General features: G+C 34.6%; 1 long non-coding RNA gene across 1 annotated transcript in view; it reads right to left on the bottom strand.

The window, feature by feature from the left end:
* LOC140680337 (uncharacterized) overlaps positions 1–25,143 on the bottom strand; it is a 64,841-nt gene that overhangs the window by 27,393 nt on the left and 12,305 nt on the right. Inside the window, exons 2-3 of the long non-coding RNA XR_012051506.1 lie at positions 20,218–20,393; positions 802–902 (exon numbers count right to left, since the gene is read on the bottom strand). This is a non-coding gene — a long non-coding RNA (uncharacterized lncRNA). The remainder of the gene's footprint in view (positions 1–801; positions 903–20,217; positions 20,394–25,143) is intronic.

Consider the following 25,143-nt stretch of genomic DNA (forward strand, 5'->3'; position numbering starts at 1 on the left):
CTAAAGTGTGAGATATATATATATATATATATACATATACAATTATTATATAAGAAAACAAACTTACATTAAATTTATTACATTTGTGCCCTAAATGCAGGTTTTACATGAGTATTCTCATTTTTTGGAGTACTTTGAGATAACTGTCTCATAAGCCAATGTAGCTTTAATTTTAAACTCAAGCTTTTGGCTTGAATTTTTTGTGCATTTGTTTTTTCCCAGTTTACATCGGAATACTTTGTATCTCAACTTAAAACTGCTTCAGGCAAATAACTCATGGTGTATGTGACTCTTCATTTTTTCTCTTAAGTATGTAAAATTTCAGATTAAGTCCATCATTCCAGTAATTCTTTAACTAGCTATTCAAAGATGATCTTTAATCTTTCCTATATGAAATAACTATGTATATATACATATGTAGATGTATATGTGCATTGTGTTTGTGGTTTTGATACCCAAGCCCTTCTACATCTGCACAGAAATCAAAGCAAAAATGTAGAAAGCATTTATATTTTGGAGCAACAGCAACATGTTTTTAGAGTATAATCTAAAAATAATACAATAAGTAAGTTGGTGCATAAATTTACCAAGACAAAATTAGCCTGTCTGTGCAAGGTGAGCTAATGTAACATCAAATTTTTACATCTTCCTTTAAAAGAAATAACTTCAACAAGTAGCTATTTTCAAATTACATTATTTATTTTAAACTAGAGTATTAACACATCTGAACAGCTGCAGGGAATCACCTATGTGTGTAAGACTCTCCAGCCTCTTGAAAATGTTCTGTGACTGTGCTCTTACCTGAATTCAGCATTATGTGGAGCACTAGTAGTATCCAGGTGTAGGCACTGAAAGAAGGGATCGGTGGCCATGTGCTTTGTGCAGCTGCAATTCTCCTGAGCCTGAAAGGAGTGAGACAGTCAGGAGTTGAACTATGGAAAATAGCTGAAATTAAGAGTTTAGATTAATATTCCATACCTGTGTTGTTAAGTAAGTCTCATCAGATTTAGGGGAAGGGATTACTGGTAAAGAGATATCATGGAATTCTGCATAACCTGACAAAACTTTGGTCAATTGTGACTCAGAACCAGAATCTATTTTTTCTAGACTTGTCGTCTAATAGGAAAGCTACAATATTTTCTTTATACCTTGTAGTAGAGAATTCTTCTAGTTCTTGTTATTTAAATAAGGATATATCTTACTGTGTTTGGAGACACCAAAGAAGCTGCAATAATCTATATAGTTTGGAGCAATTGTCAAGATTACATCTAACAGTATTCTACATTTGATGTCAGCCTTTGACAAGATTTTGGGAAAATGAGTGTTACATGAAGCAGGTAATGAGTGTTCTTATCACTGAAGTCTTCCCCCTGTTTCTTTTCCTTAACCACATGAAAAGTGCATACAACCTGGGCGTACAATGTGTCTAAACACTTTCAAAGGAATTATTTCAGAAATTTTCAGAATTATTGCAGAAATTTTAAAAATACAGAGGAAGCATCATTAATTGTTTTGCCTTGTATGCATTTTCTTTGGCTGTCATTGAAAAAAGTGATATGTTTGAAAGTATGTTTCATTCAGAGTTCAGCTGCAGACAGCAAACACAATAATTGAAAACAAAATCATGATGATTCACTACATCTCCCCTGATGCATTTCACACCTGCTAACCAAGGTCAGCAATAAATTACAATAACTTAGTACATCAGTTGGCAAGCTAACAGTTTTGAAAGCCCTTTCCAGATTTAAATTTATAGCTTATCTGAGGCTGACATTACCATACAGTTCAGTAACATTAACATAATATTTCTCTGAGAGATGTTTTTGTATGTGTAGATATAGACAACAACATATATACATATATTTATAAAGAGACATATGTATAAATATGTGTGAAACCAATTTTTTCTACTTCAGTGACTGACTGCTTGCAAATTAAAAACCTGAAGCACTTCCTTGGGCCAAATTTTCTGAGGGAGAGAGATGAAGAGGAACCTGGTCAAAATCTCGGGGTAAAAAAAAAAAAAAGATGAAATGTTTATTTTCATATGTAGCATTTTAATTGCAAACATTCTGAGTAAAACTAGGAAAAAAAAGGTAAGGATTTAATTGTCATATTTAAAAAATTAAGTTCAAAATAGGAATAATTCTAAGGGTTTCTGCAAGGATTTTAGCCTGTTTCTTTTCTGTATCTTCTTGTAATAAGATAAAAAACATAAAGAACAAAGCCAAAAAGGAGGAGTCAATCCCTTAAAGAAAATAATGAAGAAACTGGACATTAAATTTAAAACATTTAAATAAATTGATTTTTATAATTTATGTGATCAAAATTCCATTTTCCTTGATAAATGTATACTGTCTATGAGTATTATTTTTCTCTCTGTTGAGAGATATGCATCAGTAGTCAGAATTACATTGAAAGAGTATCAGTATTGCCCTTCCTTGTTATTGTGACAGACTGTTTCTAAGCTCAGTTTTATGATTTAGCAGGATTTCTTTCAGCTTTGTTCAGGAGGTAACACCAGTTCTCTGCAATTTTAATGTCTAGAATGGCAGTCTACGGCTCAATGTCCAAATGGAGATCAGTCACAACTGGTGCCCCTTGGCAGCCTCTGTTGGCAATAGTTCTGTCCAATATCTTTACTAATCACATAGACAGAGGGACTAAGTGCACCCTCAGCAAGTTTACACACAACACCAAGCTGAGTGGTGCAGCTGATAACCTAGACTGAAGACAGGACATCCAGACTTTCACAGGCTTGAGGAAGAAGACAATACAAACTTCAAGAAGCTCAGCAAAGCTAAGTGCAAAGTCCTGCACCTGGCGATATTCAATATCAATGCAGACTGAATGGTGAATACATTGAGAGCAGACTTGGGGTATCAAGTAGATGAAAATTTAAATATGAGCCAGCAGTGTCCACTTACAAGCCAGACATCCAATCATATTTTAAGCTGCAAAAAAGAAAACATGGGCAGCAGGTCAAGCAAGATAATTTTCTCTTCCACTGCTCTCATGACACTCCCACCTGGAGGGTGATTCAGTTGTGTTCAGCTCTGGGATCCTCAACACAAGAAGACGTAGACCTGTTGGAATTGGTCCTGAGAAGGGTCATGAAGATGATCAGGGGGCTACATCTTTCCTATGAGGAAAGGCTGAGAGATTTGTGCTTGCTCAGACCAAAGAAGAGAAGCACCCGGGAAGCCCTGTTGTGGCCTATTAATATATATAAAGGTTTCTTTTGAGAAAGAAAGAGAGAGACTTTTTACTAGACCCTGTAGGGAAAGGAAAAGGCGCACTTTTTTTTAAACTGAGAGAGTGTAGATTTAGATTGGACATAAAGAGGAATTTTTTTTATTATGTGAGTGATGAGGCACTGGAGCAAGTTGCCCAGGGACCTGTAACTGGAAGTGTTGTTGTGGATGCCCAGTTATCTCAAGTGTTCAAGGTTTGTCTTTGAACAACCTGCTGTAGTGAGAGATGCCACTGCACATGGCTGAGAGGTTGAATTAAAGTAACTTTGAAGAGGCTTTCCAACACAAACAATGCTATGGATATATGATTCTGGGATTCTATACATGTTGGTGTCTATGCAAAAGAATCCCCAGTTTTATTAATATGGAAACATTCTTGAGATTATAGAGTAAGAATCAAAAAGAGCTTTTTTTATTATGTAAGTACATATATAAGTATATACTTATTATTATGCTTATTATGCTTATTATTATTATTATTATTATTATTATTATTATATACTAATATAAGTATATATTACAGAAAGTCTGCACAATGCAATTTGTTTTAGTACCTTTTAATGGGTATAAATATTTTATATCCACTGTTTATGTCTATAGATTTTATTTCTATTTTATAATTTTCTTGTATTAGCTTTTTATATATACTTCTGAATATTTTTCTGGTTTGTGTCTTATGCTCATGTCTGTGTTATCATAATACCCTATAACTTTACCTGAACAAGGTAACTGGTGTAATTTTGCCTTGACAAAGGTTATAATATAAATCTTCCCTTTGAAAGCTTACAAATTACCTCAAAGCTCTTGAAGAAATCTTTTATACATTCACAAAGCTCACTTCAGAACTCCAGAGTGCTTGTACAAGTTTTTTGAAGGAGTTTAATTGAGACATATTAGGAAAAAAAAAAAAAAAAGGAAAAATCTGTCTAGTCAAAGAAATCTTGAAGAAAAGCCCTCCTATGTGTGCAAATGGCTTTATTCAATGATCTCACTACCAGTAATTGAAACTGTGCCACTAGCAAAGTTGAGCCTATAAAATGGGTATCTATCTGTCCTCTCTTCTCCAGCTTAAAAACACTGACATTTTTACTGTTCAAAATACTAAGTTTGATTTATACAATCTAATGGTAGACAGAGATTCTTCTCTGTCTCCTTTTAATTCTCCTCAAAGCATCATTCCACTTCTCACTCTCACCTAGAGAACAAAGAAATACTTCATGTGAAAGTCTTCTATGGTGTGCATAGCTGTCAGCCGACCCTATGGTACAGAACAAAAGCTGAGAATTGTTGAGCCTTTTTGTGTTCTAACTTCACTGCTCTCCCAGGTGAATTTTGTAAACAGTGTAGAGTGCAGAGAGTAAGAGGCTGACAGCTTTTTAGCACAGCTAAAATCTCTGGCAAACACATTTGCTGAACTTTCAGTTTTCAACTAAATACTTTGTCATCTCATAATAAGGAAAAATTTAGTCTAATTTTGAAACTTTGCTCTTCAGGAGGTCTTTAAAAATTCTTCTGTGTGTTCACTGTGAAATTTTATTTGAAATTATTGTTTACTCAGCACAGAAGACTGAGGAAGCCAAAGCTGATCTTTTTTTTACAAATTTCAAGTGTAACCGCAGACAAATGTTTAAGTGGCATGTGAATGCTTAAAGGCTCATCAGGATGACTGATACACAGCATAAACAAGTTAGGTTTAATGAATTTAAGATATGCACTTCCACAAACTGAGAGATCTGTGGCATCACTCAGCATTACTTTCACCACTCTTTGCCAAATATAGAAGTAAACCTGTGACAGATGAACTGGAATTAAACACTAATTTGTATGACCTACACAATGCATTTTACTGTCTTCTATGACTATGTAGGTGTTTTCTTCATAGTTTTTATTTCAAATAACTAGTAGGTATTTGTTGCAGTAACCTATGAATGCTCTTATGCTGTTTAGTTCCAATGGATTTTTAATTGTTTTTTAGGTTTTTTATCGATAAAATTTTTCTCAGCAACAAAGTTGCTATAAAGAAATAATGAAAAATGTATTGATGATTTAAGTGATACTGGAAGTACTTTTTGTAACAAAAATTTTTCTGTGTTCACTTTTTTCTCAAAAAAAATATTATACTTAATTATTAGTGTAACGTTTAAAAATTAGTTAATTTTTTAAAATACAAATGACCATTCATAGCTGTCTTCTGTTCATATTTCCTGTTTAGTTATTTGCACAATGTAAAATAATGGGAATTTTTTTACAGCATTTTTTTCTGAGGTGACTAATACACTAGTGCTTTGCTAGACATGGGAACAAGCTAAAATATCTCAAAATTACAGAAACCCTTTTTTCCTGTAATTCACTGAATGCTCATTTCCCCTGTGAAACAATGAGCCCGTGAAGACCCTTCTCCTACATCACCATGCCAAAGTATTCCTGGTTTACTTAATGCATTATGAGATTGATTTACAATCTATTTAAACTGGCTCCTCTGCATCATCACACCTAATCTTGTTTATATTGCTTCTGTCAACAGAGCAGTTCTTACAAAGTTCTAGTTCTGTTGATGGTCCTGAAATATGAAATTATTTATAGCAACAGGAGTAATTTCAGATGTTAAGTGCATACAATTCTCATTTTTATATGCTACCTATGTATTTTCTAGATATTTTTTGATATCTAGAAAATCAGCTAAATATTCCGTTCAATAAATAATCAATATTCACCAAAAACAAAAACCCAAACAAACAACAATAACAATAAAAATAACAACAACAGCAACAACAAAAATCCCTGTTTGGAAAGGACCTCTACCATGTCAGGTTTTGTTGCATTATTTTCCCCAGTGCTCTAATGTCCAGTTCTAGAAGACCCATGATTAGCATTGTAATAATTGAAGGACTATATAAGTTCTGTTTCACTGTGGCTTAGCTACAATATTTAGTCCTGAGATGAAAAATCCTTAGGTTTAGTCATGAATGAGACTGTCTTGCACGAATGAAAATGTCTTGCACATTTTTATCAAAATATTTTTGATTAAAAAAAATCATTGTTGCAATATCTTTGATGAGATAAACACGAAAGCATCCCAGTTATCATAACATAGTCCAGCTGTGATCTACATATAAGCACTGAATTGCTAGTGTATTACATCTTGTATACATATAATAGAATTATAGAATATCTTGAATTGGAAGGGACCCACAAGGATCATCAAAGCTCAACTCCTGTTCCTTCACAGGATAGCCCCAAGAGTCACACCATATGACTGAGAGCATTGCACAAAACCTTCTTGAACTTGGCCAGGCTGGTGCCGTGACTTCCCTGGGGAGCCTGTTCCAGCACTCAAATAACTTTGAGCGAAAAACCTTTTCCTGATATCCAACCTAAACCTTACCCAACACAATTTCAGGCCATTCTCTCAGTCCTGTCACTGGTCACCACAGAGAAGAGATCAGTGTCTGCTTTTCCTCTTCCCCTCACAAGGAATTTGCAGTAAGGTCTCTCCTCAGTCTGCTCCAGTCTGAACAGACCAAGTGACCTCAGCCACTCCTCATATGGCTTCCCCTCAAGGCCCTTCATTCTATATGATCATTAGCCTCCTTTCCATGCTCTTTAATAATTTAATATCTTTCTTATATTGTGGTGCCCAAAACTTCAAAAAGTACTTAAGGCATTGTTATGTGTGGCAACATAGAGAAAAAATGGCATAGATTGTTTGCGGTACAGAAGTGTGAAGGTTAATAGTTAATAGATATGAAATGTTTAGGGTCCACAGATGGTAGTTACTCTCAAAATGCAAAATATTTTATGTAGAGGATATTACTCAATCTGATTACACATGTATTCACCAGCCTCATGATTTGATAATCAAATACTTCTTGAACTGGAAAGATTTGTAGTGCATATATTAATATAATACAACCTACTGAGCTTGTAAGTTGTATACAAACACTCATGCATTATTCAGAGTTTTTAATAAAATTGCTAGGCAACACAGATGCTTAGTGTAAACTCCAAAAAACCATGGATAGCAATGTAAACAATAAATAATGCTGTCTAGATATTCAGAAACAATAAGAGGTTTTGCAACTGTTTTCATCTTGGTAAGGTTACTTGCTCTCACAAGAACAGTCTTAGTCTGATGGCTTAATGAAAACACAGGCAAAGACCCCAGAAAAAGCTGTTGGCATTTCTGCACTGTGAACTCACAAGTGCTAATCTGCATTAAAGAATAAAGAAGTTAATTTCCTTGACCTGAGCCTGGATGCCTCTTACCAGGCTTCAAATGCCTGGAAGTTAGGAGCCTAATCACATGTGGAAAGAATGAGTCTGGTCTGGAGAAAATAAATTCTCCCTATTGACAGTAGAGGAAATGCTTATATATAGGTGTTTCTCACCACATACTCTTCAGAGGAATAACCAGTAGAAGGGATTCCTGACCTTTTTTCCAGCATACATTTCAATTCTGAACCTCTTCATTAATTTAACACTGAAGGCTGTTAATTGCTCATCTCACCTATCAGTTTAAAAAGTCATCCTGATTAGGAAATCAACTGAAGTTTTGGAGGGCTTTTTTGCACCACCTATCATAACTTATAATAGGATTTATATCACTGAAATTCTATTCAGAGCTTCTCTAGCTCTGTGGAAAGGAGCATGTTTGAAAAAACTTTTACCTTCTTTTACACTTCTTCATACAAAGAACAATTGTGAGACAGTACCACTTTTCTTATTTTAATGAACTCATCATTCACTGCTGAAAGAAATTCCTCATTTTTTAAAAAATATTGTAGTATGAATGCTATGCTTATTTCTCTCTGCCAAAATAAATATTTAGACTGTTTTCAATATCATGCGGCAGAGAATCTTGAAATAGTTATCAACTTACAGATTTTTAAAAGTCTTTATAACAAAAGCAACAACAAATTGATTCATGCAATAGAGAGTAATCTGAAATATTCATTAATGTGAACAGAAGTAAGTGTATATTTTATCTTGAAATAACTTTATCCAGGAAGCCGTTTCTCTCACATGCATTTCCTCATAAAAAGAATTTAAAGATGTAATAGCCATAAACAAGCAAATGGTGATATATCTTATGGATACCAAGTATAATAAGCATATAAGGCATCATTCAATGTGGGTGATTCTTATAATAGGGAAAACATCAAAATGGTGCTCTTGGAGTCACTGAACAGCATTCTTTAAAGTTGAATTTGATTTTTTTTTCTCCTACAATGTTTCTTGTTGCTCTGAAATGCAGTCCATATCTTCACTGGAAATTTTTCAAAAGGCGGAGTTCAAGGAAGGGATTTCTATTTGTTTCTCTTATGAGAGTGTACATTCCTTTTATTTCTGGGGAGGGCTTGAGGGAATTTCTTTAAGGTGAGAAAAGAAGAACACAATCGCTCACTACTCATACTTAAAGGACAAAAGAACATTTCCACTATTAGCAATAAATTCAATGTGCTCTGGAGGCAGCTGGGAATTCCAGAAAAACATAGCTGTTGAGCTCTGAAGTATCTCAGAATGTAGTTATTTTTTCTCATAGCTATCAGGAAAGACCTACAATTCATGTTGCATTAATTTTACGTGACCCAAAGGCAGTCCAACAGTGTAAAACAGAACCTTTATTGACAGTAATTCACCAAAAGGTTCAAAAAATGTATATGTCTAAGGATATCTATATGTATAAAACGTGAAATCAATGTTCCAGCTATCCTCACCAAAAACCAGATCTCATTTGCACTGATTTCTGTTGGTATAGGATATGTCTGTGTTGGAAAACAGAAGTGGGAACTGCACAGTGATATCATGTCAGAATTAAGATATATATGCAATGATATGTGAGAGCTTAAAAGTGGACAGGAGTCTTTTGCTTCACTTTGGTCTTCTAAATCTCCCATCAAATTAAGAATTATAGCACTACAGAATCATTGAATCATAGAATGCCAAGGGGTTGGAATGGACCTTAAATATCATCTAGTCCTAATCCCTCTGCCACAGACAGGGACACCTCCCACTAGTTCAAGGCATTATCCAGCCTGCCTTTGAACACTGTCAGGGTCACGGCCTTCACAACCTCCCTTGGCAACTTATTCGAGTGTCTCACCATCCTCACAGCTAAAAATTTCCCTTCTTTCCTAAATCCTTTAGGATTCCTAAATGTTTTAGGAAAGGTAGAAAAGATGAGGAACAAGAAGGGAAACAGAGGGAGACAAGAAGGGAAAACTGCTTGAATTTATTCTGCAAAGTATAAATCTAACTTCTCTTTGAGGATATATACGAGACCTCTACAGTAGAGAAAACAGGATTGTCGCTAATGTGAGAACTGGAAGGGTCCATAGATGGAATGCAGTGCATCATATATCCTGAATCACTGTTCATGTTAAGTTACAGCACATGTTAACAATCACAGTTAAGGAGCTTTCTACACCCTAAAGTATAGTATTTTGGGCTTTTTAAAAATTCTTACTACAGAATTGCTATTTGGAGTTTCAAGTATAAACCCATTTTTTAATATTCACATTTTCAGCTATTCATTTAAATATTTTTTCAATGAACACAAAATCACAAAATTCTATTTCATAAAGAATTTATGTAATATTGTGTTTCATGATCTACCTGCAATGTTTTTAATATGTTGGATATTCAGACATGACTGTTTTCCCTACAGGCTGCAAAGGTCTCATAATCTTTGAATTTTCTTCTGGCATTGAGGAAGGGGACTTGAGGAATACAACACTAGTTTAAAATTTAAGTCTCAGTCCTGTTGGAAGAAAATTAATTTAAACAATGACCAACTCAGTTTAGAGTTGCTGATATTTAGAAATGGATGGAAAAGCATTTTCCAGAATAGTTTCGAATATTTTTACTGATTCCTACTACTTAACTAGCTGGTTTTGACACTACAGAATTTCTCATTGCTAAGTGAACCTTAAGAACACTTCTGGAAGTATGTCTGGAGCAGAAAGTCTTGGTCAGAGCTAGAACACTGCTAATCAAAGGCTCAATTTTCTTCCTTTTCTACTTCTGTAAATCAAAAGTGACTGCACTGATTTGCATGGATTTCCATTAACATAGAGTAATTTTAATCCTATATGGTCATCATATGAATAAGGTGTTTCTTCTTTCCCCCATGTGGAACAGCATTAACCAGGAGGAGGGAAAAAGAAAATCTGAATTGTTTAATTGCAAGAGTAAGACTTCCTAGCAGCCAGTCAATTTTATTAAGAAAAGAGCCAATCTTAAAACAAAACTTGAAGTTCAAAAACTGTGTTGCCTTATATAAACTACTTATTTAGAACACACATTTAAATTTTAATCTTGCAGGCATTCCTAGGAAAAAAAGTTGTACTCTACCTGGTTTTGAAAACTTCTGAGTGCTGTCTTTTCCTACACTGAAGCTGCAATTCACCTTGATATTCCCTGTTTTAACATTCCCTTTACAAGAAGAGTTTAAAGTAGGTCACAGTGGCAAAGATTTAAAGAAGGCTTAAATGGAGTTTGTGAATTCCTTTGGGGATCCCAAAATCTTAGAATATGTAAACAACAAAAAACATCATTTAATCCCCTCCTCTCTGTGAATCAGTGAACGCAGTCCTTTACATTACAAAGGTTTATCGTAGCATAGAGGTTTAGCATCCTATTATCATCCAGTTATTATGATCCATTTTTATTTTTGTTCACTGCCTCATATTGTTACTTCCATTCTGTAAAAGGAAGGCTACTCTTTCAGGAGAATTGCATGTTGCTCTTTTTTATCAATTCACAGGAACACCTAATAACCCTGACTGTAGGAATACCAGGGTCTATATATCACACTCAATCCCATTCATAATACAACCGGCAGACTAGGAGGTTTAGGTTTGCATTTAATAGTTTCTTTCTGCTGCCTCTTTGCTTATTATTTATTTTTCTCCACTGATTCTTGCTCTTTAAAGTACTCCCCTATTGTGGACAACCACAGGTTCACCTTGCTGTTTCTATCCTGGTGGTGTCCCTATCCCAGCAAGGGTCATCTCCAGGCTGTGGTCCCTTAACGGTGTCCCTGCCTTGGTGCATATTACCCATGGCAACATTTGCCTCAGAGGTGTCTCCTCCATTGTTGAGAGTCTCTTTCCAAGGTGGTGGCTTCAGTCGTGCCCCCTGTGCTTCACACTCACTGCTCTTTCTAAATATGTGTGAGTAGAGGCACCGTAAACTCCTCTGCCTGGTTGAATTTCTGATGTTCCATGATCTTTTTTGGCCTGTTTCACAGCTTTATGGGACCGTCTGGGACTGGCATAGAGCAGTTCACTGCTTTCTTCCACACAGCTCACCCTGCTACCAAAAGTCTGCAATTTATGCCCAATATAAGACAAAATATAATTATAACGATGTGCAACACACTCAGCTCTGGAACGGAATATGACACCTTCCCACACAGGCTTGGAGAATTAGTGAAGGACTATGAATGGTGACAAAATGTTTTGAATTTGGTCTCTGTTGAGACCTTGAGGTTGTGAACAGACAGGCCATTCATGAAATAAACAGATAGCATTTGTTTGCAGTTTGCAGAACCTGATGGGCTTAGAAAATGTGGGTTATGTCTACTAAACAAAGTCACTTTGCACCTTTCATTACTGATTCAAGTAATCTATTTGAAAATCAGTAACACCTCTAGCCTATACTTGCACCTCAGGAAGGGATTTGTGCCTATTCAAGCTTTTGAAACTACAGTCATAAATGCTTTTGCACTCAGATGACACTTTTTTTTAGTGACAAAGTCCTGCCAAATTAAATATTTCTGTGCTTTATAGTGAGATGGGTGTTCAGAGTCAATTCCTAATCTGATCATTTCCAGGTTCTCAGTTCAATATGATTTATCTGCCTGAAGGAAGCGTTATGGCTGTTATCAGCCACCACTAATGAACGCATGAAAATGACACAGTATGTACTTCTGCTGGCCAGTCATGCAGTCTAAATATAACCATATAAACCACTGCTGCAGTTCTGGTACTCCTTGTGACGTGTTGAAATGAAAAGTCACTAACAGATATGAGTGTGCAGATTCAGTATAAAAGAATGTCTGTAAGCCAGCTGGCCTAATGTTTGTGCACTGTAAGGAGGTCAAAGGCCTTGTATGGTCTTAATAAATAGAATCAACTGACTTCATATGTATTTTGGCACTAATATGTGGCCTATGGCATCATTTCCTGAGGTTTAGTACAATATTAATAAAAAAGGCTATTCCAGATTAGGTCCAAATCAGTGCTATGGTGGAGAACAGTTTTTCTTTTTGCTCAATCAGAAATAAATAAATAAATTGAATAAGTCACAGCTGCTTATTGCATTACTTTGAAATACCCACACAAACACAAATCCCCAGGTTAAGTTTAAGCTTGCTTCATTTTATTTATTTCTCATTAGTTTGCTCTAAATCCCTGACTTCTCTGAGAATGAAAAAAGGGAAAAAAAAAAAAAAAAGAAACAGGTCCTACCCAGGCCAGAGAGATGAAGAAAGCACATGCCAACAATAAATCCAGGTTTAGCCTTTGGCTCTGAAGCACCCTGAATTCATTACATTTGTTTGTGCAGCCACTGTTAATCTGTTGTGACAACAAATTAAAATCTGATTTAAATTAAAGCAAATCACAAAATAATTAGAAGCTTCTTGTCTCTCATACCACTTCTCAGCTCTTCATCCATTATTGGTCCAGGTTAGAGATTCATCACCTTCCATTTGATGTTTCAGAAGGTTTCTCTATTAGGCTTTACTTTTTCTTTCAACATGGTACCCCATTTTTTCATGGACTCCTGTGGGGCACTTACACATTAAGCACTATTTGACCTGCTTCCCTTCAAAGACACTCACTTTAGATCCCAGAGGAAAATAAACCTCTTGATTTCTTTTTTAGGAGTCTTAAGTGCTGGTCCAACACCCTCATTAGCCATTTTTCTGAAAATTTCTATGAAAGCTACTCTGAAAGACATAATGTCAAATAGTTTTTTCCCAATGTCACACTCTCTATTTCAGTAATGATCTGTGTTATGACTCAGTGTGCAGCACCCAATCCCACAGGTGCATTCTTCATATATAAGAGGAGATAATCCTGTTCTACTTATAATTTTATTTCACTTTTTCTCATTGATTAATGGCAAAGCTCAATTTGTATTTAAATATGGAAGCATGAGTATGGAAGTGAGTTTGAGAAAAGTAGTACGCAAGAATTCTGCATCCAGGACTGTAAGTGTAATACATTAATCAGCAGTATGTGCACTTCCTCCCAGTCTGATATATACAACTTATTTTTGTTTAAACTAGATATTTAAGACTTATTTTGAAAAGTTGAAGAATAACTTGTTATCAAAGTCTTTTTTCACCCGGATGGATTTTATAGAGTGAGCTCACATGTGCATTTTTTTATTTATATGTTTGTATTTTTGATGGCCAAGGAAGACAATGAAGTAGCAATTTCAACGTAAATAGGTGAAAAATGCTTTTTAACTTTTCCTCAGCTAATGTAAGGCAAATCTTACATTCAATATCTCTTCTTAGTAGTAGTAATTGTTGTTGTTGTTTGTTTTGTTTTTCCACTACATAAATAAAGAAATAATTTTGGAATAACAGAGTAGATATTAATTTCTTAAAATTGATTGCCTGATACCTTTTTAGGTACCTTAGTGTATCTTGTTTTCGTTCCAGATGCAAATGGATTCTAACATGCTTTTAAAAACATTTAAAAGTTAGAGGGAAATAATGTTGCCAGAGGTAAAATGATTAATTTTTAATTTTCTGTGTATGTATGGTGAGTTGGTATTGTTAACACATGTGCCAGCTTTGGAAGACTGTAGCTTTCAAAAAGTTGTTTCTATAATTTTGCTATTTTTAGGTGTGACTTATTCTGATATGCAGATAAAGCTAGTAGAAATTTAAATCTAATAAAAAACAATAGGAAACTGCAATAATCTTATGAATGATGCATTTCAAATCATTAAAACTTCTTGAAACATATGCAACATACTCTTTTTTTAATTCCCCAGATTATCACCAGCCTTGAGATCACAGACAATTATATCTTCAGCACCCCTGCTAAACCACGGGAATTACAGTAAGGATTTATAGAAGGAGCTCTTCTAAGTCTTAGGTTTTGGTATGCAACTGAAAATATGAAAATGAGAACACAAGGAGGTTTTGTTACTGACTTGATTTCAAAACTCTGTAAATATGAAATACTGTGCAAGTTAATTTACATCAACACCTTTTAATGTAGAATTGATATAAATTCTTGATTTTATTTTTTTAGCTTTTTCAAAGCATGCAAAATTTGAAATAATTCTTAAGATATGTCTGTAAATAAGTATTTTCAATAAAATACACAGAATATGAACCACCTTGGTACTAGTTTATTACATGGTACATTTCTTGAATTTACCAATTTTTTTGAAAAACAGGTTTAGAGATATAAGCTAATAAACAATAGGGTGAAAAGTGTCTCTCATTTTTCAAGATTAATTAACAAATTGACTCATTGGTACATACAAGGACAAAAAATTGCTTCACAATAACTTGTGTATATCCCCACGAAAAAAAATTACACTGAAAAGAAGTAAATATTGAATTTTTATTCATGTGCAATAAGAAAACTGGGGACTAGCAAGAAGGTGTTCACACACATGCATTTCAAATGTTTGAGTGAGCCTTTCCATGCTCTGAACAAATGAACTATGAAACTGTTTTTTTTAAGTTCTTAGCTAGATAAAGGACTTTCATTCTATTGCATTTTTAACTATGGTTTGATTTTGTCTAGCCACTTGAAAATCAGCAGTATTACTGGAGCAGATAAAACAAATTATTGCCGAAAACTGAAAAAGTTTTGGATTAAAATAAATGATAATGGATTCTATTATGGGGAAGAGAAACATATGAAGTCATTTCTTAATTGACAGTTTCTTAAGCAAAATGTAACTCTGTTTAGTGACAGATTATGTTGTTGTAAGTGGAGAACAATATTTCAGAAGGTAAAGAAAAAACTCATTTCCTGATTTTGTATCTATTGATTTATGCGTATACTTCCAATAGGTAGAGATGAAGGCAAATAAGCTGTGAGATGTTCCTAGCATCTAAAAGATTCAATATTTATTTTGCATGTTCATCTTGATATTTTAATTCTTCCTAAGGAGTTCAAAATATTCTTAAAATAAATTAAATTGCTTTTAAGTGCTTTGATACATGTTTTCAGAGCTCACAGAATAGCACTAGCATTTTTGTCTATTTACCTGAGTGCTGTGCACTTGAAGTAATGGCAGGGGAATGGCAAGTTCTACCTGACCAACCTAGCGACCTTCTTATAATGGAGTGACTACATTAGTGGATAAGGGAAGTATTAAGATGTCATTTATCTGAACTTTTTGTAAAGCCTTTGATATGGTGCCCCACAACACTCTTCTCTCTAAAGAGAAGAGAGATGGATTCCATAGCTGGGCTGTTAGATAACTAAGGAATTTTTTGAATGGTTGTATCCAGAGGGTAGTGGTCAATGTCTCAGAGTCTCAGTGGTGAAAAGTGGTGACATTCAAGGGTCTATGCTGGGACCCATGTTATTTAATATTTTCATTAAATACACAGACAAAAAGAAAGAGAGCACCCTTAGCAAATTTGCAAGTGACATCAAGCTGAGTAGTGTTGTTGCCACACCCAAAGTGTGGAATGTCATCCAGAGAGTCCTGGAAAAGCTCAAGAAATAGTCCCACAGGAATTTAATTAGATTAAAGATAAAATACAAGGTGTTTGATCTGGGCCAGGACATCTCCCTGTATTAATACAGGCTGGGGGATGGATGGATGGATTGAGAGCAACCCTGCCAAGAAGGACTTGAGGATGCTAGGGATGAGAGTCTGGAAAATACACTCTTGTAGCCTAGAAAGCCAATAGTATCCAGGTGGTTCTGTTCCTCTACTCCAGTCTGCAGACTCCACCTGGAGTACTGCAGCCAGCTCTGGAGTCTCCAACACAGGAAGGACATCAGCCTATTGCAGCAAGTTTAGAGAAGGGACACCAGGTTGATCAGAGGAATGGGTTACTTCTCCTATAGGAAAAGGCTGAGGATTTGTTCAGCCTGGAAATGAGAAATCTTTGGGTTGATCTAATTGCAGCTTTACAGTTCCTGAAGGTAGTTTACAAGAAAGATGGAGAGATAGTATTTACAAGAACATGTAGTGATAAAACGAGATGAAATGACTTGAAGCAAGGTGATACAACAAGGTAGAGTAGGTTTAGATGAGATATTAGAAAAATTTGGGTGTTTTTTTTTTGGTTGGTTTTTGTTTGTTTGTTTGTTTCTTTGTTTTCTTTTTTTTTTTTTACTTCTTTGAAGGTGGTGCACTGAAAAAAAAGTTGTCCAGAGCAGTTTTGAACGCCCCATTCCTGCAGTCTTCAAGACCAGAATGGATGGGGTTCTGAAGCCCCTGGTTTAGTGAAGGGTGTCCCTGACCACAGGTGGGGGCTTAATGTTTAAGGTCCCTTTCAACCCAAATTACTCTATGATTCCATTATTTTCTGATGCCCCTTATTTGCATTTACTGGTGTTCATGGCTGAAATTACAGACTCCCTAAAAAGAATTTCGTATGTGCAGAATACCTAATTTCCATGGTAGAAACATTTCTATGCATTTTCTGGGTAGTTTAGCAAGCTGGTTTTACACCTCAATACTTTTGATAATTTCAGTTCTACCTTGAATATTAACTTGTTTTTGAATTTCTGGAAAGTGAAAGAGTGCCCTTGCAAATCAAAAAGAAGCAGCATGCTACAGGAAAAAAACATTGATCTGGCAAACCATCTTCTTTGGGGTATAAAATTGGTTTCAGAATTCACATACACAGTTTTAGTGAATTGCAGTTTTTCACTTTTTACCATAAGAAAGTATTCTAAATTGATTAAGACTTTCTTCCAACCACAGCATAGCCAGCAAAAAAGAGGTTTTTGGTATTGCTAAAATAACCAATACGCCAAGAATAAGATAACTGAGATTCATGAGCTAATAAAAATTATAAGACAAATAATTGCAAAACTTATTAGCTCAGTCTTGTGTGCACTAAATTAGCAAAGCTAATAAGAAATAATGTTTTTACAACATTAGAAGTTAATTAAAAAGTGACATTTTTCAATAAATTCAACATTTGTCTCGCAAAGTTAATAGAATCATACCTACAGCTATGTTTAAAAAATTAAAACCACCATCTATTATATTATATGGGTGACAAAAAAAAAAATCCCTCAGCATTATTTTTCTTCTTCACTTAGCTTATTGATTAAAACATCCTCAAGGAAGAGTTTGGGGGTTGTTTGGTTTTAGAGGTTTTTCAGATGATATATTGGTGATAATTCAGGTAAGAAAGTTGTTTTGCCAACAATGATGGCTCTAACAGTATTAATCACATACATAGTACATCTAGGTATAGAGAACTGGGATAATTTTAGACTTTTGTTTTACATTTTCTGAATTTTAATTCCTTCTTGGCAGCCTCTACAGTCCATGAAAACCTCATACAGAAATTTAGTCAACCCTAACAGTGATTAGGGAACTTCCTCAAACTAACTGATACAAAAGCATTAAATACACTCCATAATTCAGGGCAGTGATACTTGGGGAACTGACATTTTTCCTTTTCTTTGCTATTCAGAGTGGATTTCTGTCTTGAGGACAATCACCCTTTACATATTTTCATTTAGTTTAAGTAAGGCAGTGACGTTTGCCACTACTTGTATAATAATTCTGTAACTAAAATATTTATCTACATATGTGCTGTCCAACATCAGTCCTGTTACTCCTTTGTTCTCACTTTCAGATCAGTGCACTAATCAGAAGTCTATATGGCATCAGCATGAAATTATTGTTAGCTATTGATCTTAATAATATTTGTGTGTGTGTGTGTGTATTTTGTTTAGGTTTTTTAATTTTTTTGTTTTTTTTTTTTTTTTTGTGCAGGGTTAGGTGTTAGAAGTGGGAAGCATTTTATATATAGTTGGTTTTTTCCTTTTTGCTTTTTTTTTCCCCTAGTATGAAGGGAGAAATCAAGATTCTGTTGTTAATCTGAAAGTGATTGATTTGCTGGTGTTATTTTAAGTTTACATATTTTACTAGCATCTAGGCTTTTGTAAATTTTGGATATTCATAACTAATATGTTCATTTTCTGAAAGGAGAAAGTAAATGAATATCCATATCAGGTAAAAATTTACGCATATTTCATAGCATAACGAACTGTCTAGCACAACTGACTTTTTAAATAAAAACATCGCATTTCCCTAGAGAAGTTACTTATCCTAGTTCATGGTTTAGCTGATTTGAATCAAGATCAAATCAATTAATTCAAATCATATCAGTTTTTTGTTTGGTTTTGTTTTTCAGATTTGGGTGGTTTTTGTTTTAGTTAATTTTGTTTTGCTTTGTGCTTTTTTCATCTGTCATAATAAAGAGCAGTGAGTTACTTCTTATGAAGATAAACCACCACAATCATGCAAGAGGTTCTGCAAAAAATGTATTGGCACAATTGGCATTCAAAATTTTAAAGTTTAGTATTTAAAAAGAGATATAAAACCCAATATAACAAAATTAGAAAGCAGAAATTTGGTCCATTCTTTCAGAATATTACTGAATATTTGTCTTTGAAAATGCTGTTGGGTCAGCAGTGGAACAAGCAGGAACTCAACACATTCCAAGACTGAAATATTTGTTTATTTAGGTGGCTGAATATAGATGAAGGATTTTCTAGTCCCATTTCTTGCTTAATAGTTGCTCTTAATGTGTCTGGTTTTGGCTAACTGAGCTTTTGAAGGAAGAAAATAAAGGGAAATTGGTGGTGAAGCCATGGCATCTTTGTCAAGCTCAAAATACAGCAGTGACAGCACTTGCACTGGTGCTTTCTTCAGGTGGAGGACTCTGTGCCAGATCTCATTCATAGACCCTTGCCTGGTCCTGAACTGTAGAGTGTAAACCCTCTGCAAACAAACTTACTATTAAGAAAACAGATCCAAAGCATGATTCCTTCCTGGGTTGACAGGATTTGCTGTTTGTTTTAGAAATCTTTTGGACATTTTATTGTGGAAATGTAGTTACCAATTTCTTTCAGCTGATTTAAACCAGCAAGAGAGTGTAGCTTGAAGTATGTAACAAGGCATAGGTCACTGTTTTGATCCTGAGAGTTAAACTGGGAATAGTGCTTTTAAAATAAAATTTTCTCTGGCAACTTTAATCAATCACTTTAAAGTGCTTTTATTTATAAGCTACATTTATTTTCCTCCTGTAGAAAATGAAAAAAAAAAATCTGTTGCAGACTGAAGACGTTTGTAAGCCTGGCCTTTCTTATTCAAAACTTAACTTCCAAGTTATTTATAATATCTCCCTGTCTGCTTCAAACATTAAGAAGAAGACAAGCTGTGTTATAGTGTTCTTGCTTTTTATCTCTTCAGGTACCCTTTCTAGCTGTGCTTATTCTCTGATCAGGAGGACACTATATTTCCAGTTGCTTGTAGCTAAATCAGAGTCCTGTAACATGGGAAAAAATATAAATGTACTAATGAAAATATAACTAAAATGAGCTTACCTTGAACTCAGCTGGAAGCATACTGTACTTGTGCAAGCAATAAGAGTATTTTAAGTATTTTGTAACATTCTGAGAGCATAGTCAGATAGAATATTACATGTGCATGTGAACAATATAATCCTCACAGGAGCAAAGAAAGAAGGATGTGGTTTGTCCTCAGTTTACAACTAAGACCCATACAGTTGCTTACAACCTCACCCCTGGTGGGACTGGGAAAAAAATTGGAAGAGTAAAGAGAAGCGAACTCATGGGTTGAGGTAAAAAACACCTTAATAATGTAAATAAAATAATTCATAAAAATAATAATAATAGTAATAGGGGCAACCAAAAACAGAAGGAGAAAGCAGAAGAAAAATGACAGATGAAAATAAAAAACATTTGCTCACCACCAATCACTTGATGCCCAACCTGCTCCTGAATTGCAGCTCCTTGTCCAGGTTCCTTCAGCTTTCTGTTCTAAGCCTGATGCCATATGGTATGGAATATCCTTTTGGTCCATTCAAGTCAGTTGTCCTGTGGTGACGTTGAGTGAGAGGCAAAAAAGGGCTTGACCCTGCAAGAGCTGTTCATCAGTAATGAAAATATCCCAGTTTTATCAGAATTACTCTCATCCAAAATACAAAACACACAACTATAGCAGTTGTAAAGAAGAAAATGAAATTATAGAAGTTCTTATAGAAGAAAATCAACTCTATCCCAGATGAAAAGAAAACAAGCTGGATAAAAGGAGCATCCAAGCAACAAAAAATGCCAGAACGAGGCCTAGATAAGCACAACAGACTGTAAGCAGGCAGGACATTCAAATGCACAAGACTAACAAGTAGAAGGAGGAACAGAGAAGACACTCCAACTCCACATCTGTTTCTAAAGAAAGGGCAAGGAAGAAAGGCAAGACCACTTCTGTTCCAATTTCTCTTGCCAGTAAGCTCTTTATCACCTCAGCCTTGATACCTCAGGACAACTAAGATTCTTCTATATCAGTGCTAAATATTAGCTCTGTGGTATTGCATACTCAAAAGTAATTTGGAATATGACTGTTAAACATGAGCACCTTTGTATACATGGTGATGATGCTTAATATTGTGAAAGAATTTGCCATAGCTTGAAGGGAGTTTTTAATGACGTACTTTATTAAAGTTCCTCTTTGAAGATTGTTTAGTCCAATTTTTCTCTTAATTAACCTATATTCAGTCTGGGATAAGCAGGGCATATGAAGTGAGTTAAACACTGTAACTCCAGTGTGTTTAGTAAAGTGTCTTGAAGTTCATGGAATCATGGTGTATATTGCTGAAACTTTTTTGCATGCTTCAAAGGAAGAACCATCCTCCCTGGCTTCATTAATGTCTTGTTTTTTTAAAGTAAGTGATATGCTTTTTAATCACTAATGTCACATTAGCAAGCTTTTAGCTCTGAAAGCCATAAAACCAGATAATACACTATTGGGGGGATGATTTATGAGACAGCTCAGCCTGACTGAATGCAAAAGATGAGAAGGAAGACAAGGGAGATTTCAACAATTGAAAAAACAGTAAAAATTAGAAAGCTGAGGATAATTACTGTAGAAGAGGAATGCTGACATCTGGGGACAGAGAAAAAATATTTCAGAAAACACGAAAACAGGAATATTCATATGCTTTAAAATGGATGTGGAATGTGTCATCTTTCAAATTGCTCCTTTCTTTTAAAAGCATGTGATTTCACATGCTAAGTTTTACTGTGCTCCTCCCTCATTTGATGAAGAGCATCCCTGCCACCCTCACAGAGATAACTACCTGGATTTAGGAGTTGATAATTAATAAAATAAAATTTAATCTGTAATCTGATTGCATTTCTTACTACAGTTCTGGAGGAACTGACATTACAGCTGGTGTTATTTGAGTGAAAACACTAGAAAAAACAACTGAGGGGGGAAAAGTCACTAAATCTCCTCTCTAAATCAAGTAAAAGACTGTGTTCTGCTCCTGGCTGAAGGGTTCTGAATTTTTAAATATCATTGACAAGATATATTAGACTATCCTGATCATACAATTCCTTGTGCTGAAAGGGCTTTAAAAATTATCTAGTTTTAACCCTTCTGCCATGGACAGTGACACATTCCACAAGACCAGGGTGCTGAAAGCCCCATCGAACCTGGCCTTATGTATTGTCCAATAAATTCACCTGGCTTTGCATTGGAAAGAAAGGTAATTTATCTTTACATAGAAACAGACTCTACTGTATATCTGCTGAACAGTATATAGATGTCCTGAAAGCCCTGCTGGCAAAAATGTGTCAAGGAAAGTCATGGATGTCTTTGGCAATTCTATGGTGCCCAACTGTATTATAACTACCCTAAGAAAAATCTTTGTCATATGAATTCACTGGTCACTCTAAAAGGATAGATAGATGCCAGTTGATGATGATAACTGTATAAAAAACAAGAATGGCAGGCATAAAACAAGATCTGCTGAAACCCTTGGGCCATGCCAATACCTTTCAGTGTCTAGTGATTTTCTGCCTGTAAATTAAAATATTTCCAATAGTGATTCCTTCCTTGTGAGGTGCCTTCTGCCTTCCAAATTACTTCTCATGTGTTCATAGTCAATGTGTATTTTGAAAATCAGATGTCTCCAAAAGCAAAGGTAGACAGAGACCTACGAAAGGTTCAGTTCATACTTGAAATAATTTAAGACCTTTAAAGATAGAAGAGCTGGTCTGGAGAAAGTCCTCTGGGCCTGGCTAAAATTTGGTCTGGCTGAATGAGAGCAGCTATAGCAGTAGCTACAAGGAACACATGCTAAGTTCCATGAGGAAGCTGAGAGACTGGGACAGGCTCTTCAAAGAGGATACTGGAGGGCTGTTAATGATCACTGACAAGAAAAGACAAATGCAGTTATTATACTAGAAGAAATAATCACAACTAAGTTCAAAAGTAGTGTTAGTTTACAAACCTAAGTTCATGCCTGCAAAAGCATGGAGTTGATGCCACTGGTGAAAGAGGGAGATGAACAAAGGTCAGCATATAAAATCAACTATCCTGAGTGAGCTGAAACTTGAGACCAAATTCATTGCATGTATCTTGCTCTCTGCTGCAACTTTGCATATTTTTATTATTATAAATTTGTCCAGTATGTATAGTTTACTCTATACATAGAGTTTATATAGTATAACACATTCTCCAGCATATAATTTACACATTCTTATATAGTTTACACATTCTCCAACAAATCTCAAAGTGTTGGAGGCAGAATGAATATTTTTAATGATAAAAATAATCTGTTAAAAAAAAAAAGAAAACAGTTTGTTATTCAATTAAATAGAGGAGCAGTTTATGCTTTTTCTGAGTAAATTCACTTCAGTATTTCTTTAAACAGCTAACACTAATTTATTTACAAGCATGTCTTTTACTCTACATGATGACTATACAGAGAAAGTATTCTTCATTAGCCACATATAAAAGCATTGTAAGCATCCAAACAACAAACTGGTTTGACTAGAACACTAAATGAAATTAATTAGTATTTTGGACAATGCAATGTCATATTATATTTATTCACTTATTCCAAACATTGTTGAAATTATTAATACTTTACTTCTGGTCACTACTTGGGTTTTTTGGTCTCAAATGTTTTTTTTTGTATAAAAAATATTTTTGTATAAAAGAATATACTTTTACTGAGATTAGTGGACTCATGCATACATGTTAGCTAAATAGAAATCTGAGTGAAGAACAAGTCAGTTAAAAAAATACTTGCCTGGCTGTGGCTCAACAACTGTACTTATAGATAACTTCTCCTTAGAGGGATTAGAAGTCAGAAAATCATAATGGTGAATGCTCTTGTGAAAATGAATCCAATGTGACTTTCTCAGTAAAGTTAAAACCTAAGGATGTAAAAACCTCTCAGTTTTTTTGAGAGCTGAAACTATCAGGTATGTTGCAGCTCATAGAAGAACATGTGTTTGAGATAGTCATATACTTATGTTTCTTAAAACATTTTATGTTTGTATGAATAATATAGGTTCTCTTTAGATATAAATTTTTCACAACCAAAATCCCACCAAATAGCAGATCACATCTCCCTCACCTTTTCAAGCTATATTCCTTTATATGTTCTGGCAGATGTCATATCCCAAGTCAATGAAAAATTTATTAAAGCAATATTTTATTTTCTAGTCCTTAAATAGTTTTGTATACCTGGATAAAGAGTGCTAGCTGATATTTCAATATCAAAACTGCTGAAAATATAATTAATTTTAAAAATCTTTATAATTAGAAAATTAATTATTTCTACAAGAGGAGTGCCACAAAAAAATAAAAAAGAATACAAGTGCAAACAATAAGAACCTTAAACTGCTATTAACACAGGAAAAAAAAAATTAATGCTCTGTTTTGTAACAATTAATTGTTAGATTCAGGATTTGGTCCAGTTTAGTTATATACACCATTTAAAGCAAAATTTTCAAGTGTAATTCAGACTGCATGTTTTAGTCTGACTACAATGAACGTTGATCTCCTACAGCTTTCCACTAGTTGCAGCTCTGTGGCTTTTCTTTCCTATCTGTTTCTTGGGGAGAAAATGGATTTCAGATTATATAAAATAAGAAGGAGAGCAGGGAGAACATCAACCTGGATTAATAAGAACTGAATGTAACCTGATAGTTCAAGACACAACATGCCATGTGTAGAAATTAATGAACTGACAAACAACTGACAAACTGTAATCTTGTATATTGTCATAAAGTAATGGTATCAGAAGAGTCATGGCAGGATGATTAATATTTATCATAAGGTAATGAAAAGGCAGATTTGGTATTTCAGAGAAAGTTATCTCAGGAAAGAGAGGAAATATTACTTTTGGTTAATAAAATGTTTCTTCTGTAATTTTACATGGTTTTGAGTCACTTATATTCAGAAAGCAGAAGTTGAGTAGTGCTGCATAAAGACCCTAAAAAGTGGACTGAAAAAGAGCATAGTTTGATAATCATAAGTAGAAGAATAAACAGAGTAGTAAGCAATTGAGAACAGATCTTCTAATAAAGAAAAATGTTAGTTTGGAACATATAGGAATGGACTAATTGTGAATAAATTTAGGCTAGAAATTTCCAGTTGTTGGAATCATGAGTCTCTAACATGGATTTTCAGTGGTAACAGAGGAGTCAGGTCCCCTATATTGATATAAGATGGATTGTGATTGTTACATCTAAAGGAATAAATAGTACAATAATTGATGGGAGCATTTGGATTTAATAAGCCAGTAGTTTTCTTCAAACCATAGCTATCTAGCCTGACATATGACCTAAATTTAGAGAACCCTAGTTTCTTGAAACTGTCT

The sequence above is a fragment of the Taeniopygia guttata genome, chromosome 1 (assembly GCF_048771995.1).
Source record: "Taeniopygia guttata chromosome 1, bTaeGut7.mat, whole genome shotgun sequence".
NCBI classification, from domain to species: Eukaryota; Metazoa; Chordata; class Aves; order Passeriformes; family Estrildidae; genus Taeniopygia; species Taeniopygia guttata.